The 17,316-nt window shown below is 41.7% G+C and overlaps 1 protein-coding gene across 4 annotated transcripts in view; it reads left to right on the forward strand.

The window, feature by feature from the left end:
• The window catches only part of PDE2A (phosphodiesterase 2A), a 733,167-nt gene that overhangs the window by 476,946 nt on the left and 238,905 nt on the right, over positions 1-17,316 (forward strand). The window lies entirely within an intron of this gene.

Here is a 17,316-nt window from a genome sequence, read left to right on the forward strand (position 1 = left end):
GACATTGGCAGCCTCTGGCCGCATCGGGAAGATAGCACAAGGTAAGCGGCCTGCTCATGGGGGGAACTCCGTGGGCAGGAATAATAACAATGGGCCCCTGTAGGGAAAGGGAAAGCCCAGCAAGTGTACAACAGCGACACCTAGTGGTCAGATTTAGAATTACACAGAGAGAGCTGTGGTCTGTGGTCCCGGGGATTCTTCTCACTGTGAAGACTGTGCGTGATGGGAAAGTGGGGGAGGGGGAGAGCAGATAGTTGCAAATGAAGGCTCATGGCGCCGTAACCCATGACGATTCGGTTCCATTTGAGCTGCAAACCTAGTGGAGCCAGGAGGAAAGCTGCTTGGCCAAAACAAAAACAAAAGGGCATTAAAATAATAAAAAATGATTGCAGAAAACAGACAGAGAGAGAAATAGAGCAGACCACCTGACTGATTACATCAGCAGAGAAAAATGAAATTTCAATGCTATTTTCTCTGCAGCCTAGGAGCCAAACAGACCTTTTCCTAATGCGATAGAAAAAAAAATTAAGGCAGCAGTGGATAGGAAAACCGTCTTTAATATGTTCCATCGGCATCAGAAGAAAATAAAATGTATCAGATTTACGTTTCAATTTTTAATCAACATCTGGACCTTCACTGCCTTTATCAGTATACATGCAGGTAATGTATGTATATATATATATATATATGGCAGTGGAGGAATTAATCGGCCCTTTGTGAGGAGGTGCATGTAACTTTTATACGCAGACTTTACCCCATGTTTTCATGTTTTGCCTTGAAAATCTCCCTGTAAATGCCCAGGTATATGCACAGAATTATCCCTGCTGTATCGTGGGCATAACTATCGAGGGTTCATTTACACACACTCACTTTTATTTATTTATTTATTTGTTAGATGCACACAATAACATTTCAAAAAGAATCTTGAGTCAAGACATCCATATGACAAAGTCAATTCAATTCCAACCACATTAAAAGGAGAGAGAACAAAAAAGAAATAAGCTTTAAGAAAATACAGCAATTAACTCATATAGGCTTGTCCTAGAATCATTTAACAGCAGTGACAACAGCTGGAGAGTGCCTATTCTGTTGGAAATTTTCTAGTTGTATGGGATCATAACAAAGATAACTCTTTCCCTACAGTTTGATAAAGCACTTGCAAAGAAACTTCATAAGAACTGTAGCATCCAAAGCCAAAACTCTGGACTTTTTATTCAAAAGCTATCTCCTGCAAGCTTGGGTCTCGTTAACCACATCTGGAAATATGGCGATATTGTATCTCAAAAAGGCAGTCTCCTTCAAACAAAGAAACAGTTTTAAAGTCCAATATTTATCACACTCCTGAGCAAATATCACTAACAAAGTGTCTCTATCCTAGACATTCGGATTTGATTCTTAAAGAAATTTGGTTATATCAAGAAAATCATGATAGGGTGGTCCTGCATAAGCACCCTAAGTTCCTGCCTAAGGTGGTGATTGATTTTCATCTTAATCAGTCCATCATTCTGCCCATCTTTTTTCCGAGACCTCATTCTCACCAGGGCGAACGGGCTCTGCATACTTTGGACTGCAAAAGGGCTTTAGCTTTCTATCTCAAACACACAGCAGGCCACAGGCAGTCCTCACAACTCTTTATATCCTTTGACAGGAACAGGTTGGGCATCGTGGTGGGCGAGCAAACTCTGTCCAACTAGCTGGAGGATTGTATCTCCTTCTGCTATGCCCAGGCAGGCCTTCAGGTTGGTGGCTGCATGAGCGCTTACTCTGTGAGAGCCATGGCGGCATCAGTTGCCCACTTGCGGGCGCTCCCCATTACCGAAATCTGCAAGGCCGCAACATGGAGTTCCCTACACATTACTGCTTGGACAAGGATGGGTCAACATGACAGTAGCTTCGGCCAATCTGTCCTTCGCAACTCCTTCCAGACTTAAACTTAACTCTCCCTACCTAGGGCCCATTGTGCGGGTTCAGGCTGTCTCGTATGTTACCATCAGCACTGCAGTTAGTTTTGTGCCTGTTGGCACCTGGTTCGGTGTCTGTTGGTCAGGTCATTCCCAGGAGCAGCCTGTAACTTGGTATTCACCCATCTGTGAGGACTATCATCCTGCTTGCAGAGTTGTTTACCTGTAACAAGTGTTCTCCTAGGACAGCAGGATGTTAGTCCCCAGGAAACCCACCCGCCACCCTGCAGAGTTGGGTTCTCCTGCGATTTGTTATTCTACTTTTCGCTCGTGAATTCTATGTTACGAGACTGAAGAGGGACCCCGCGTAGACGCACGGATAGTGGCATGCTGGGCATGCTCAGTGTGCTAGTCAAAGTTCTAGAAACTTTGACAAACGTTTTCTGTGCCGGACTCCATCTGATGATGTCACCCATTTGTGAGGACTAACATCCTGCTGTCCTAGGAAAACACCTGTTACAGGTAAACAACTCTGCTATCTGGTGTTCTGAAGATGGCAAAGCAATATGACAAGACAATAGCTAAAGCCAGAAGAATGCTGGGCTGCATAGAGAGAGGAATAACCTGTAAGAAAAAGGAGGCGATAATGCCCTGCTACAGGTCCTTGGTGAGGCCTCACCTGGAGTACTGTGTTAAGTTCTGGAAGCTGTATCTCAAAAAGGATAGAGACAGGATGGAGGCGTCCAGAAAAGGGTGACCAAAATGGTGTGGAGTCTGAAGACGAGAGGCTGAAGGCTCTGAATATGTACACCCTGGAAGAGAGGAGATGCAGGGGAGAATGATACGAACCTTCGGATACCTGAAAGGTTTTAATGATGCACAAACGTCAAACATTTTCCGTCTGAAACCGTAGAACTAGGGGTTCAGGAAATGGAACTCCAGGGGGGATGACTCAGAACCAACATGAGGAAACTACCCTTAACAGAAGGCATGGGGATAAGAACATAAGATATGCCATACTGGGTCAGACCAAGGGTCCATCAAGCCCAGCATCCTGTTTCCTACAGTGGCCAATCCAGGCCATAAGAACCTGGCAAGTACCCAAACATTAGATAAATCACAAGCTACTACTGTATTGCTTATTAATTACCTTAATAACAGTTTATGGATTTTTTCCTCTAGGAACTTATTTATTTATTTATTTATTTATTAACTTTTATTTACCGACATTCGTGCAGCACATCATGCCGGTTTACAAAGAACTCAGGTGGGTGATGCAATAAAACAATATCCTTTTTTAAAACCTTTTTTAAAACCAGTTACACTAACTGCTGTAACCCCATCTTCTGGCAATGAATTTCAGTGCTTAACTAAGCGCTAAGTGAAAAAGATTTTTTTTTTTGTTTTAAATGAGCTACTTGCTAACTTCATGGAGTGCCCCCTGGTCCTTCTATTATGAGACAGTAAATAACTGATTTACATTAACTACTAGGGATTACTACCCTCAATCAATAGCCTTGATGCTTTTGACATCACTGCAACATCACTCCTCACTTTGGGGTGGGGAAAAGGGAACTGGATACAAATGACATCAACTTGGTCCCTAACTTTTACAGTCAGACGCAGATGTAAGGGAAAAAGCACAAGATGGCATCTATATCCAAGTGGTACTATAATGTTGAAAGTACCAAAAACATTGGCATCATTGTAATTTACATTGAATACTAGAGGATGCCACAAATATTCTTAAAAGCATATACATTTTATTTAATAAAAAATGTTTACAAAAATATAATTTTGCATACAAACAAATCCAAGAGCATTAAACATATATTTATAAACACCCACATCCCAACTAGGACTCTAGTTTTGGCGACCATATGCCGTTTTCTACAGGGGATGACACAACCCTTAAAAACTAGTTATCCAAAAGGTATCCAACATATTGCTCTAACCTATACAATCTATTATATGTTCAGATCCAAATGTTCCTTAGATGCCAATTTTCTGCTTCATGCTAGATAGCTATTTATTAGATAATATTCTTCCGCTCTACATAGAGAGTTAGATTTGATGTAAAACCTCTATATAGATCACTATCATGTGTACTCAACCTATAGAGACCAACATCACTTTCACATCCCATACAGGTAAGTATGTCCACCGCCTCTTAAAGGGACCACGTCTTCATACATATCTATCATGAATCACTTTTTAAATTTCCAGTCTTTAAAGGCAATTTTGCTCACATTGTTAGTTTGTCATAGAAACAATTTGTCCAATGAAATCCCGTCTTTGAAGGCAATTTTGCTCATGTTGTTAAAAAAAATTTCTCATGAAAAACAACTCATCTGATTGAATTTAGTAATGCACCTGCTTTCACTAAGTCTGGCATTGCCTCCAACGGCATTGCCAGCAAATGGTTGTTGAAACTAGGGTCCTAGATGGGATGTAGGTGTTTTTAAATATAAGTTTAATGCTCTTGGAGTTGTTTGTATGCAATATTATATTTTTGTAAAACTTTTTGTGTTAAAATTGCTATGCTTTTAAGAATATTTGTGGCATCCCCTAGTATTTAATTCTGTAGCCAAGTCCAAAACAAAGAATGTCAAACAGCATTGTCTGATTTATAAAGAAGGCTCCTCCTTCAGAAAAAATTTTGCTTGCAGTAATTTGTTATGGGTTCAACAGTTGCTTGATTTTGATTGTAAATATTACTACCCTTATCACAAGGCTTGGGAGTAACTGCATGGAGTGACAGATACTACCATAAGAAGCTTGCTGGGCAGACTGGATGGGACATCTGGTCCTTTTCTACTGTCATTTCCATGTATGCAACATTAGAAGAGCTGCTATATGCACTCTGAGCCCCGAGGTATTCTATGAGAGCTATTTACAGGCACAAAACTGTGTTTTATGCATAGAAATGGCTCCTACATATATGTATGGTTGTGGTGATTGCATCACACTGTAATTATCTTGAAATAAAATTTGCAGAGTAGTCAGATGACCGGAATCATTCAGCATTATACCAGTTGTCTGTGTCCATTCACACTTGGCTTTTATGCGTGTGGGTGTCAACTCTGAAAAATTCTGGAGTTGCACTTAATACCAGCAAATATGGGCTTAGTGGTGGTTTTCCTGACCAGCAAAAAATGCTATTTGGGTCAACTCAAAGAGAGTTGGTGATATATTGTGTCAGGAAATGTGGTTCTTTACTTCCACGCAGGGTTATTCACCGCCCATCTCTGGCATTGACAGAATTAAGGGCCCTTTTTTTTAAATATTACTGAATCACAGTATTTTTGAGAAGGGAAACGTTCCATCTAATTTTAAAAGTCAAATCAAAAAGTTGTTTTCATTAGACCCCCTCCCCCCCACACACACTTGACATTGCCGCAAAATAAATAGAACAGAAACTGATCAACTGTGTAGAGTAAAACTGCCTGCGTGGCCACCTTCCACCTTTTTGTGTATCTTAATTATCCTACCTTCAGGTGCTTTTCTGGAATGGACATTGGTGCCTCTTTCAGTGCCCCCAGTCTCTTTGCTTGATTCTCCATTTTATTCATTTGCGCTGTGTTTATGCTTTATGTAGACCAGTTAGGAGTGTGCATGGGAAAAAAAAATCAACGTCGTTTCGGTTTTCATTTCATTTTCTCTTGTATTTTCTCTTTTTTTTCTTTTCGGTTTCATTTCTGTTGTGTGAAAATGTTCGTTCCCAGTCGTTTTAAAAAGAGAACATATCCCTAGTATCAGTGTAATGCTTGTGCCAGATGCCGAAGGCCAGGAAGTCCAACCACATCCATGCTCACCTGCTTACTTAATTTTGGCTTTCTTTTTGCAGCAGAAAAGAACTGGCTCTTGCTTAACTTAAAGCATTTCCACTTTCAGCTCAAGTGTTACAAAATAAAAAAGAAATATTCTGTAACACAACGCACACATAAAGTTGTAGGTTCTGGAGAGTTCACTAACCGAAGGATTTCTAACTAAGCAACAAGCAGGTGAAAAAAAAAAAAAAGGTTTCCTCCCATCTCTGAGCCTCCAGATTAAAACTGATGTTTCTAGTAAGTTCCCTGGTCCCCCGAGCGGCATTGCAACACTTTAACGAATTGTTAAAAGTTTCCCGTCTCTCTCTGAGGCAGTTGCACACCAAACCCAGGCTTTAACTGCTACAATGTGTAAACTGAACATCCCTCGTTTTATTTTTTCTCACAGGACAAGCAGGATGGTAGTCCTCACATATGGGTGACATCATCAGGATGGAGCCCAGTCAGGGAAAACTTCTGTCAAAGTTTCCAGAACTTTGACTGGCCCCCACTGTTTGTTTTCCTAAGCACTGAGGGTTTGACAAGAAATACAGACCGAATCCAAGTTATAGGTTAAATGGATATACAAGGTATGGGTGTTCATACCCCTACCTCAATAGGTCTTGAGGGAGTGGGATCCTTACTAAATAAGATTAACATCATCACCATATCAGCAATTATCTGTCATCAGGGATACAGAGTTAAAAGGCCACTATCCAGGGTTAGTAATATGGGGATTGCTAGTTAATCTTGGTAGCAGAATTTGCATAGTTTTTCTGCTGCACCACAGCTGTGAACAAATGTCCATGGCGGCAGCAGGACATAACGTGGAAGTAAACCTTTCCAAGATTAATTAAAAAGCTTTAAAAAAAAAAACCCCATCGGCTTACAAGAATTGCAAGACAAAGCTAGAAAGCTCCTTAAAAGTTACCCCAGTGCAGTAAGAGTTCACCTGTTAAAACTGATCAAATTAACCTCACAACAACTGCTGTGTTAGAGCTTCAAATATCTAAAAAAATATGAACCAATATTTGAGGCAGATGCTGGACAAAACAGAAACAGATGCACAGAGCAGGCAAGTTTACAGCAGAGGCAAACTATGAACTAATAAAATGTCTCACTTTAAACTTTTCATAGATGAATTCAATGTTTTAATTAGCACCATAAGTAAGATGTTTCTTTGCTTTTGCTTGTCTGAAAGCAAATAGTATTTTTAAAGAGTATTTGCAGATGCGTCATAAAGGTCCATTTCACGTGAACATGCGCTAGATAAGCTAACTGCCAGGCCTACAGCTTGTAGACTTCCTGTAGTTTCATGGGGATACTGGGAGACTCCACTACTATAATGAGCTGCTGGGAGTCCTCTCACGCCCTTCTAGTCCACTGCCTCCATCACCTTAGCCTCTCTTCTCCATGCCGATTTGCCTACGTACACATTGATGGTATCACCCTTCATAATTTTCACAGTCAGCCCACCATCACTGCAAGGGCCCACTTGAAAACAAACAGCCAGGCATGGTCATCATGAAGGCCAAGCAGGTCAGAAGGTGCACACTGAAACAGGATGGATTCTTCCTGGCTTGTCATGAGCTAATCCCTCAAGTAACTAAGAGACTCGGCATCTAAATGGCAGGTGTAATTTAATGTGGAATGAAGCTGCGGAATCTGTTGCTGGAGGACGAGGTCAAGGCAAGTAACATAGTGGGGTTCAAAAGAGGATTGGACAAGTTCCTGAAGGAAAAGTCCAGGCAGACCTGGGAAAGCCGGCGCTTAACCCCTGGGAGTGAGATGCAAGGAACAGACCGAGTACTGGGGATCTGACGGGTACTGTGACCCAGACTGGCCACTGTCGGAGACAGCATGCTGGGCTCGATGGACCCTGGGTCTGACCCAGCCTGGCACTTCTCATGTTAACGTAACAGCCCTAAAGCGCATTGAGTTCCTCTCTGAATGAATTAGATGCGTCTCTGGCTCTAACGTCCAGTCTTGGTGGAGGGATTCTTTTTTTATGACTAGCAGCAGTGGTGGTGGGATTGTATGGAAACCCAGATAAAAAGTAACCGGCCCACCCGCTCTGCCCAATTATAAAGTGCATTCAGTCTGATGGTAGGTGTTCAGAGCGTGTCCTGCGGACTGTACCTTTCCTTGTATTCTGACCACACTTTCCTTCTCAATTCTATGGGAGCAGGAGAAAGAATGGGCTAAGGGCTAGAGCCTCATTTGGTTGATTTATTCCTTTTATTTTTCTTTCTAAGGAAAAAGCCCTCCGGCTTATCTCTGACATGATTCCCCCTTGTGCAAAATCCCTGGGTAGCACAATAAATAGCTTCCACTCTGACTCAGAAATTGCACATGGACTGTGTGCGCGCAGCGGCTCCATACCAGCCAAGATAAATGGTCGCAGTTACAAACTCATTTTACAAACCCTCGAGGTAAAGATGCCATCTAGCTCAGGTTATCCCAGAGATGCTGATCTAGTCCTGGCTTTGCCTCATTGAATGCATGGAAATGTAGTTCTTATACCTCTATATACGTATTTGGGCAAAACCAGGAGTGGATCTGCCTTTCTAGTGTAACCTAGGTCAAAAAGCAGCCCTCTTCCAGTTGGCTCTATTTTTATCCCAATAAATTGATCTAGTCCTGGTTTTTCCCATTATATGCATAAATCTGCAGACATTATGTCTGCATCAGAACTACATGTCTTAGCTGCTTTGGGGTAAAACCGGGACTGGATCAGCCTTCTTGGGGGGACAGGAGAAATGGAACTAGCTGGAAAACCCTGAAACCCTCAAGTGCAGGATCCCATGGGATCTGATCCAGGTAGGGGTGCCAGTTGTCCTGTTTTTGCTTGTCAGGCTGATCCAGGCCTGGTTTTATCCTGTTGCATGCATGATTTCGTAGAGGAATTAGACCTGCAAGTCCACATCTGCAGCAGGGTAAGAGGACTGGATAAGCCTAGTTGGCAGTAATGGCACTGACTGACATCCTCAGATCCCGAGGTACGCCAGAGAGCTTGATTAGAGTAAGAAGCAAAAGATTCAATTCTGCAGTTGTTAACCTGCTGTCGGGAGAATGGTCACAGGATGCAGTGTGGCAGGGATAGACTGTGGGGAGAAAGTTCATAATAAGATAACTGTCAGGGGAATACTGACAGGATGGCAACGAGGCTGTTGTGAAAATGGAGACAGGATGCAGTGTGGCAGTGAAGGGCTATGAGGAGCATGGTCACACAGGATCACTACAGGAGTTACCGAGTTTAGTATGAACTGACTGCCTTGTGCCTGTAGAAGAGAAACACTATTTAAACCCAGAGTATGAGCCTGGAGATGTCTTTGTGGTCTTTCCAGCATCGCTACTACTGCCACTACTGCCAGTACTACTTAACCTTTTTATAGCGCTATTTGACGTAGGCAGCGCTGTACAAACAGCACACAAGAGACAGTCCCTGCTCAATAGAGCTTGCAGTCTAATCAAGACAAACATACAGGTCCACAGACAATTGTTAGAATTGGTTAATGAAGGTGAAGACAAGTCAACAAGTTTAAGATTTAAAAGCAGCCTCAAAAAGGTGGGTTTTTAGATGGGATTTAAACAAGGTGAGAGAGAGAGAGCATGAGGCACCAGCTCAGAAAGTCTATTCCAAGCACGTGGTGCGACCCTTGCCTTTTAGGTCTTTTTTCTGCCTTACAGGGATTGATTGTAATTTAGAAATAAGCCTCTTAATTAGAACTGAGGATTGGGAAATGTCACTAGCTGGAAGGACGTAAGGTCCTCTGAGCTTTCAGATTTGGATAAACTGGTAAACTAGCACAGACTTTGTTTTTTACAGACAGAAACGTTGTACTGAGAATGGGATCAGAACAGGCCCAAGCCTCTTCAGCCTTCTATATTCATATAAAGGAACTTTTTGGGCTTCCTTTCTCTGACCTTAGCACATTGGGCAAATCCCCAGAATGCTGTCATCCCCCCAGATGGCGGGATCCTAGCACTAGGAGCATTGTTGCCATCGAAGACCTGGAATAAGACAATTGTTATGGTTCCCAGTCCAGTCCCATCTCAAAATTATACTTAGTGCCTTACCTTCCCATCTCAATATTATACTCAGTGCCGTACCTTCCCATCTCAGTATTATACTCTGTGCCTTTCCTTCCCATCTCAGTATTATACTCAGTGCCTTACCTTCCCATCTCAATATTATACTCTGTGCCTTATCTTCCCATCTCAGTATTATACTCTGTGCCTTTCCTTCCCATCTCAGTATTATACTCAGTGCCTTACCTTCCCATCTCAATATTATACTCTGTGCCTTACCTTCCCATCTCAATATTATACTCAGTGCCGTACCTTCCCATCTCAGTATTATACTCTGTGCCTTACCTTCCCATCTCAATATTATACTCAGTGCCTTACCTTCCCATCTCAATATTATACTCAGTGCCTTACCTTCCCATCTCAGTATTATACTCAGTGCCTTACCTTCCCATCTCAGTATTATACTCAGTGCCTTACCTTCCCATCTCAGTATTATACTCAGTGCCTTACCTTCCCATCTCAATATTATACTCTGTGCCTTACCTTCCCATCTCAATATTATACTCAGTGCCGTACCTTCCCATCTCAATATTATACTCAGTGTCTTACCTTCCCATCTCAATATTATACTCTGTGCCTTACCTTCCCATCTCAATATTATACTCAGTGCCGTACCTTCCCATCTCAGTATTATACTCAGTGCCTTACCTTCCCATCTCAATATTATACTCAGTGCCTTACCTTCCCATCTCAATATTATACTCAGTGTCTTACCTTCCCATCTCAATATTATACTCTGTGCCTTACCTTCCCATCTCAATATTATACTCAGTGCCGTACCTTCCCATCTCAGTATTATACTCTGTGCCTTACCTTCCCATCTCAATATTATACTCAGTGCCTTACCTTCCCATCTCAATATTATACTCAGTGCCTTACCTTCCCATCTCAGTATTATACTCAGTGCCTTACCTTCCCATCTCAGTATTATACTCAGTGCCTTACCTTCCCATCTCAGTATTATACTCAGTGCCTTACCTTCCCATCTCAGTATTATACTCAGTGCCTTACCTTCCCATCTCAATATTATACTCTGTGCCTTACCTTCCCATCTCAATATTATACTCAGTGCCTTACCTTCCCATCTCAATATTATACTCAGTGCCTTTCCTTCCCATCTCAGTATTATACTCAGTGCCTTACCTTCCCATCTCAGTATTATACTCAGTGCCTTACCTTCCCATCTCAGTATTATACTCAGTGCCTTACCTTCCCATCTCAGTATTATACTCTGTGCCTTACCTTCCCATCTCAGTATTATACTCAGTGCCTTACCTTCCCATCTCAGTATTATACTCAGTGCCTTACCTTCCCATCTCAATATTATACTCTGTGTCTTACCTTCCCATCTCAATATTATACTCTGTGCCTTACCTTCCCATCTCAGTATTATACTCTGTGCCTTACCTTCCCATCTCAGTATTATACTCGGTGCCTTACCTTCCCATCTCAGTATTATACTCGGTGCCTTACCTTCCCATCTCAATATTATACTCAGTGCCTTACCTTCCCATCTCAATATTATACTCTGTGTCTTACCTTCCCATCTCAATATTATACTCTGTGCCTTACCTTCCCATCTCAGTATTATACTCAGTGCCTTACCTTCCCATCTCAGTATTATACTCAGTGCCGTACCTTCCCATCTCAGTATTATACTCTGTGTCTTACCTTCCCATCTCAATATTATACTCTGTGCCTTACCTTCCCATCTCAGTATTATACTCAGTGCCTTACCTTCCCATCTCAGTATTATACTCAGTGCCGTACCTTCCCATCTCAGTATTATACTCAGTGCCTTACCTTCCCATCTCAGTATTATACTCAGTGCCTTACCTTCCCATCTCAATATTATACTCAGTGCCGTACCTTCCCATCTCAGTATTATACTCAGTGCCTTACCTTCCCATGTCAGTATTATACTCTGTGCCTTACCTTCCCATCTCAGTATTATACTCTGTGCCTTTCCTTCCCATCTCAATATTATACTCAGTGCCTTACCTTCCCATCTCAATATTATACTCTGTGTCTTACCTTCCCATCTCAATATTATACTCTGTGCCTTACCTTCCCATCTCAGTATTATACTCGGTGCCTTACCTTCCCATCTCAATATTATACTCAGTGCCTTACCTTCCCATCTCAGTATTATACTCAGTGCCTTACCTTCCCATCTCAATATTATACTCTGTGTCTTACCTTCCCATCTCAATATTATACTCTGTGCCTTACCTTCCCATCTCAGTATTATACTCAGTGCCTTACCTTCCCATCTCAATATTATACTCTGTGTCTTACCTTCCCATCTCAATATTATACTCTGTGCCTTACCTTCCCATCTCAGTATTATACTCGGTGCCTTACCTTCCCATCTCAATATTATACTCAGTGCCTTACCTTCCCATCTCAATATTATACTCAGTGCCTTACCTTCCCATCTCAGTATTATACTCATTGCCTTACCTTAATTTGAATCAAACAGTTATCAACAAGGGCCCTGAAATTGGTGTTTGGTGAAACAGATATGTTTGGGAAAATAAGTGTGGGAGCTTGTTGGGCAGACTGGATGGGCCAATTGGTCTTTTTCTGCCGTCATTTCTATGTTTCCCATCTCAGTATTATACTCAGTGTCTTACCTTCCCATCTCAATATTATACTCAGTGCCTTATCTTCCCATCTCAGTATTATACTCAGTGCCTTACCTTCCCATCTCAATATTATACTCAGTGCCTTATCTTCCCATCTCAGTATTATACTCAGTGCCTTACCTTCCCATCTCAGTATTATACTCTGTGCCTTACCTTCCCATCTCAGTATTATACTCAGTGCCTTACCTTCCCATCTCAGTATTATACTCAGTGCCTTACCTTCCCATCTCAATATTATACTCTGTGCCTTTCCTTCCCATCTCAGTATTATACTCATTGCCTTACCTTCCCATCTCAATATTATACTCAGTGCCTTTCCTTCCCATCTCAGTATTATACTCATTGCCTTACCTTCCCATCTCAATATTATACTCTGTGCCTTACCTTCCCATCTCAGTATTATACTCAGTGCCTTACCTTCCCATGTCAGTATTATACTCAGTGCCTTACCTTCCCATCTCAATATTATACTCAGTGCCTTACCTTCCCATCTCAATATTATACTCAGTGCCTTACCTTCCCATCTCAGTATTATACTCAGTGCCTTATCTTCCCATCTCAGTATTATACTCAGTGCCTTACCTTCCCATCTCAGTATTATACTCAGTGCCTTACCTTCCCATGTCAGTATTATACTCTGTGCCGTACCTTCCCATCTCAGTATTATACTCTGTGCCTTACCTTCCCATCTCAGTATTATACTCAGTGTCTTACCTTCCCATCTCAGTATTATACTCTGTGCCTTACCTTCCCATCTCAGTATTATACTCAGTGCCTTACCTTCCCATCTCAGTATTATACTCAGTGCCTTACCTTCCCATCTCAGTATTATACTCAGTGCCTTACCTTCCCATCTCAGTATTATACTCAGTGCCTTACCTTCCCATCTCAGTATTATACTCAGTGCCTTACCTTCCCATCTCAGTATTATACTCAGTGCCTTACCTTCCCATCTCAATATTATACTCAGTGCCGTACCTTCCCATCTCAGTATTATACTCAGTGCATTACCTTCCCATCTCAATATTATACTCAGTGCCTTACCTTCCCATCTCAGTATTATACTCAGTGCCTTACCTTCCCATCTCAGTATTATACTCAGTGCCTTACCTTCCCATCTCAGTATTATACTCAGTGCCTTACCTTCCCATCTCAGTATTATACTCAGTGCCTTATCTTCCCATCCCAGTATTATACTCAGTGCCTTACCTTCCCATCTCAGTATTATACTCAGTGCCTTACCTTCCCATCTCAATATTATACTCAGTGCCTTACCTTCCCATCTCAGTATTATACTCAGTGCCTTACCTTCCCATCTCAATATTATACTCTGTGCCTTACCTTCCCATCTCAGTATTATACTCAGTGTCTAACCTTCCCATCTCAGTATTATACTCAGTGCCTTATCTTCCCATCTCAGTATTATACTCAGTGCCTTACCTTCCCATCTCAGTATTATACTCAGTGCCTTACCTTCCCATCTCAGTATTATACTCAGTGCCTTACCTTCCCATCTCAGTATTATACTCAGTGCCGTACCTTCCCATCTCAGTATTATACTCAGTGCCTTACCTTCCCATCTCAGTATTATACTCAGTGCCTTACCTTCCCATCTCAGTATTATACTCAGTGCCTTACCTTCCCATCTCAATATTATACTCAGTGCCGTACCTTCCCATCTCAGTATTATACTCAGTGCCTTACCTTACCATCTCAGTATTATACTCAGTGCCTTACCTTCCCATCTCAATATTATACTCAGTGCCTTACCTTCCCATCTCAGTATTATACTCAGTGCCTTACCTTCCCATCTCAGTATTATACTCAGTGCCTTACCTTCCCATCTCAGTATTATACTCAGTGCCGTACCTTCCCATCTCAGTATTATACTCAGTGCCTTACCTTCCCATCTCAGTATTATACTCAGTGCCTTACCTTCCCATCTCAGTATTATACTCTGTGCCTTACCTTCCCATCTCAGTATTATACTCTGTGCCTTACCTTCCCATCTCAGTATTATACTCAGTGCCTTACCTTCCCATCTCAATATTATACTCAGTGCCTTACCTTCCCATCTCAGTATTATACTCAGTGCCTTACCTTCCCATCTCAATATTATACTCAGTGTCTTACCTTCCCATCTCAATATTATACTCTGTGCCTTACCTTCCCATCTCAGTATTATACTCAGTGCCTTACCTTCCCATCTCAGCATTATACTCAGTGTCTTACCTTCCCATCTCAGTATTATACTCAGTGCCTTACCTTCCCATCTCAGTATTATACTCAGTGCCTTACCTTCCCATCTCAATATTATACTCAGTGCCTTACCTTCCCATCTCAATATTATACTCAGTGCCTTACCTTCCCATCTCAGTATTATACTCAGTGCCTTACCTTCCCATCTCAGTATTATACTCAGTGCCTTACCTTCCCATCTCAGTATTATACTCAGTGTCTTACCTTCCCATCTCAATATTATACTCTGTGCCTTACCTTCCCATCTCAGTATTATACTCAGTGCCTTACCTTCCCATCTCAATATTATACTCAGTGCCTTACCTTCCCATCTCAGTATTATACTCAGTGCCTTACCTTCCCATCTCAATATTATACTCAGTGCCTTACCTTCCCATCTCAGTATTATACTCAGTGCCTTACCTTCCCATCTCAGTATTATACTCAGTGCCTTACCTTCCCATCTCAGTATTATACTCAGTGCCTTACCTTCCCATCTCAATATTATACTCAGTGCCTTACCTTCCCATCTCAGTATTATACTCAGTGCCTTACCTTCCCATCTCAATATTATACTCAGTGCCGTACCTTCCCATCTCAATATTATACTCAGTGCCGTACCTTCCCATCTCAATATTATACTCAGTGCCTTACCTTCCCATCTCAATATTATACTCAGTGTCTTACCTTCCCATCTCAATATTATACTCAGTGCCGTACCTTCCCATCTCAATATTATACTCTGTGCCTTACCTTCCCATCTCAGTATTATACTCAGTGCCTTACCTTCCCATCTCAGTATTATACTCAGTGCCTTACCTTCCCATCTCAATATTATACTCAGTGCCGTACCTTCCCATCTCAGTATTATACTCAGTGCCTTACCTTCCCATCTCAGTATTATACTCAGTGCCTTTCCTTCCCATCTCAGTATTATACTCAGTGCCTTACCTTCCCATCTCAATATTATACTCAGTGCCTTACCTTCCCATCTCAGTATTATACTCATTGCCTTACCTTAATTTGAATCAAACAGTTATCAACAAGGGCCCTGAAATTGGTGGTTGGTGAAACAGATATGTTTGGGAAAATAAGTGTGGGAGCTTGTTGGGCAGACTGATGGGCCAATTGGTCTTTTTCTGCCGTCATTTCTATGTTTCCCATCTCAGTATTATACTCAGTGCCTTACCTTCCCATCTCAATATTATACTCAGTGCCTTACCTTCCCATCTCAATATTATACTCATAAGAACATAAGAAAATGCCATACTGGTTCAGACCAAGGGTCCATCAAGCCCAGCATCCTGTTTCTAACAGTGGCCAATCCAGGCCATAAGAACCTGGCAAGTAGCCAAAAATTAAGTCTATTCCATGTAACCCTTGCTAATGGCAGTGGCTATTCTCTAAGTGAACTTAATAGCAGGTAATGGACTTCTCCTCCAAGAACTTATCCAATCCTTTTTTAAACACAGCTATACTAACTGCACTAACCACATCCTCTGGCAACAAATTCCAGAGTTTAATTGTGCGTTGAGTAAAAAAGAACTTTCTCCGATTAGTTTTAAATGTGCCCCATGCTAACTTCATGGAGTGCCCCCTAGTCTTTCTACTATCCGAAAGAGTAAATAACCGATTCACATCTACCCGTTCTAGACCTCTCATGATTTTAAACACCTCTATCATATCCCCCCTCAGTGCCTTATCTTCCCTTCTCAATATTATACTGAGTGCCTTACCTTCCCATCTCAATATTATACTTATTGTCTTATCTTCCCATCTCAATATTATACTGAGTGCCTTATCTTCCCATCTCAATATTATACTTATTGTCTTATCTTCCCATCTCAATATTATACTTATTGTCTTATCTTCCCATCTCAATATTATACTGAGTGCCTTACCTTCCCATCTCAATATTATACTTATTGTCTTATCTTCCCATCTCAATATTATACTTATTGTCTTATCTTCCCATCTCAATATTATACTCAGTGCCTTACCTTCCCATCTCAATATTATACTCAGTGCCTTACCTTCCCATCTCAATATTATACTCTAGTGACTTGCTACCTGGCTCCATGCCGGAAGGAATCCTGTCTTGGTTTTACCTCGTGGCATGCATAAGCTTAATGAAAAGCAGACCTACAAATCTATGCATTCTATAGGACAGTCCTGGGGGATCCCCAGCGTCAGGTTTTCAGGATATGCACATTTAGTGTGCCTGAGATAAATCGGCATGCAGTGCCTCCACTGCATGCAGATTCATTGTGGATATCCTGAAATCTCAATTGGCTGGCGATCCCCCAGGATATGTTCGGGAACCACTGCCAAAGAGTAAAGCTGCTATTGAATTAGCCTCTTCTTTCTGACACAGAGCCAGGTAGAAACCTTAACCTGACAGGAAATCTGCCTTTTCCTCGGGTTCCTGCCTTGTATCCTAAATTGTAAATTATGGTAACATAGTAACATAGAAATGACGGCAGAAAAGGACCAAACAGTCCATCCAGTCTGCCCAGCAAGCTTCTTATGGTAGTAACTGCCACTCCATGCAGGTCACCCCCAAGCCTTATGTTAAGGGTAGTAATATTTACAATCTAAATCAAGCACCTGTCAAGCCCATAAAAAATT

Source organism: Rhinatrema bivittatum, chromosome 5, assembly GCF_901001135.1.
Source record: "Rhinatrema bivittatum chromosome 5, aRhiBiv1.1, whole genome shotgun sequence".
Taxonomy (NCBI): domain Eukaryota; kingdom Metazoa; phylum Chordata; class Amphibia; order Gymnophiona; family Rhinatrematidae; genus Rhinatrema; species Rhinatrema bivittatum.